The following is a 2,744-nucleotide window of genomic DNA, read 5'->3' on the forward strand; positions in this document are numbered from 1 at the left end:
GGGGGGGAGCGGGGGAGGGGCGGAGCGCCGCCGCCGCCGCCGCCGCGTTGCCCTTTCCCGCCTCTTTTTCTCCCCTCAGCTTCTCGCCTGGCAACTGCGGCTTCGACGCCGCCTCAGATTCTCTCCGCCAATGTTTGTTCCCACACACCCACCCAATTCCCCCAATTATTGTTGTTATTATCGCTTCAGGGTCTCTTTATCAATATAATTCTCCCCCCCCCCCCCGCTACCTTATTCATTCTTAATATTACCACCTCAGAACAGTGCTGGGTTTACTGTATAAGCTAAACAAGCTGTAGCTTAGGGGCCCCACTCTCTTGGGGTGCCCAAAAAAAGCTTAAAGGGGGGAAAACTGGATGTGCATTTCCAAAACATATCTAAGATAATAATAATTAAAAAAAAACTTACATACAGCAACCTTGTTTTGTGTTGTGTAGGCTCCTATTTGTTGTGTGCAAATGGCTTTAGATACCTGTTGGGTCCATAAACTACCATATAGCACATATTCAACACAAAAAACAGCGACAATTTGTTGTTGACCCAGGACAGCTGGACAATGGACATATAAAGGGCCCCATTCCCTTCGGTAGCTTAGGGCCTCATCAAACCTAAATCCGGCCATGCTTCAGAGTCTCTTGGTCATGGGCAATGTCACAGATCTGGGCATAGGCCGGGGTAGCCAGGATTTTTGTTGTGGGGGCGCAGGACTTTTATGGGGGGGGTAGAACCAACGTCATTGGTCTGTTAGTTAAGTACTGTATATATATCTTTTGTTTTACTTGATATAGTGGAGGCAGCTGCCCCCCTTGGCTATGCCCATGCTCTGATCAGTATTCCCCCCCCCCCCAGCTTTCTAAAAAAATTGTTATTACTAGCCCTTCTGGTTCTCTTCATTAATACTGTATTTTTTTTTCTTGTAAAAGGTAAAGGGCCCCTGGACGGTTAAGTCCAGTCAAAGGTGACTGGAGTTTCAGCGTTCGTCTTGCTTTCAGGCCGAGGGGGCCGGTGTTTGTCCACAGACAGCTTTCCAGGCCTTGCGGCCAGCAGGACTAAACCGCTTCTGGCACAAAGGGACACTGTGACAGAAACCCAGGGCCGGATTTGGGTTTGATGAGGCCCTAAGCTACTGAAGGTAATGGGGCCCTTTGTATGTCCAGCTGTCCTTTGTCAACAACAAATTGTCACTGTTTTTTGTGTTGAATAGATGCTATATATATGGTAATTTATGGACCTAATAGGTATCTAAAGCAATTTGCACATGTTGCCATGCAACCAGTCCATGCAGAATGTAGGCACCCTATATATAGAAAGGAGCAAACCAGTGATATTTTAGGGAGCAGGCTAGCAGGCAGGGCCCATTACTTACATCATAGGAGCCTACACAACACAAAACACTGTTGCTGTATGTAGGTTTTTAAAATTTGTTTTTTATCTTATATTTTGAAAATGTACATCCATTTTTTTCCCTTTAAATTTTTTGGGGGCCCCCAAGGGAGTGTGGCCCTAAGCTATAGCTTGTTTAGCTTATATGTAAATCTGGGACTGCGGAAGCCAGAGCACACAGAAACGCTGTTTACCTTCCCACCGCAGTGGTACCTGATTATCTACTTGCACTGGTGTGCTTTTGAACTGCTAGGTTGGCAGGAGCTGGGACAGAGCTACAGGAGCTCAGCCCGTCACAGGATTCGAACCGTCAACCTTCCGATTGGCAAGCCCAAGAGGCTCATGGGTTTAGACCACAGTGCCACCCTTGTCCCTGTAATATTGTATTTATTTTCCCCTCAGCTTCATTATTAATATTATTATTACTGGATTTTTCTTCATCAATATTTCTCTTTCCCTCAGCTTTGTTGTTGTTGTTTATTACCACCACTTCGGAATGCTCATCAATATCTTCCCCGACTTCATTGTCATTGCTTCAGATTGTCTTCGACATTATTTCTTCCCACTGGCAGCATCTTTATTCTTACTGCTTCAGATTCTCTTCAATATTTTCCCCCAACCAACTGTACTATTATTAGCATTATTACACCACTTCAGAATTTCTTAATCAATTTCTCTTTTCCTCAACTTCTTTATTATTGCCATGATTACTACCACCTTCAAATTCTCTTCACCAACATTCTTCCCCCACTTCTATATTAGTATGAGTATTACTAGGTCTTTTATCATGTCAAGCTTAAAATTCCCTAAAATTCTGCCCCCTCAGTTTAGTGAGGACATGGGGGCATGGACACACAGAGAACAAGGCACTCTGCACGTGCTCAGGCAGCTTTGCCCCAACATCATTTTAGAAAACATCTTTTTATTTGGAAGAATGAGCCCTCTGCAGGATCTTAATGGGGGCTTTGCCCCAAGGGAGTTCCTGTTGTTGTTACTATTGTTACCATTATGAAAAGCAGCCCTTTTGTCATGAGGAAAATATTTATGAACTAGGTTATTTATGAGAACATTTCTATACTGATCTCCAGAAAAGATATCGAAACGGTTTGCAAAAGCCATACATACCCTTCAGTGCAGACCCAGGCCATCAAGCCCAAGGACATGGAGATGGTTGCATTGGGATCTGCTTGTACTCTTGGTGACTGCCCTGAACATCACTTGTCAAAAGGGGACGGGGCATGGGTTTAACTCAGTGACTAATAAGTTAAAGTATTTTACATTTCTATTAGATCAGGACTCCTGTTTGGTGCATGTGCTTTTTGAGGGACTGAATACAGTGGTACATCTGGTTACGTACTTAC

This window comes from Lacerta agilis, chromosome 15 (genome assembly GCF_009819535.1).
Source record: "Lacerta agilis isolate rLacAgi1 chromosome 15, rLacAgi1.pri, whole genome shotgun sequence".
Taxonomy (NCBI): Eukaryota; Metazoa; Chordata; class Lepidosauria; order Squamata; family Lacertidae; genus Lacerta; species Lacerta agilis.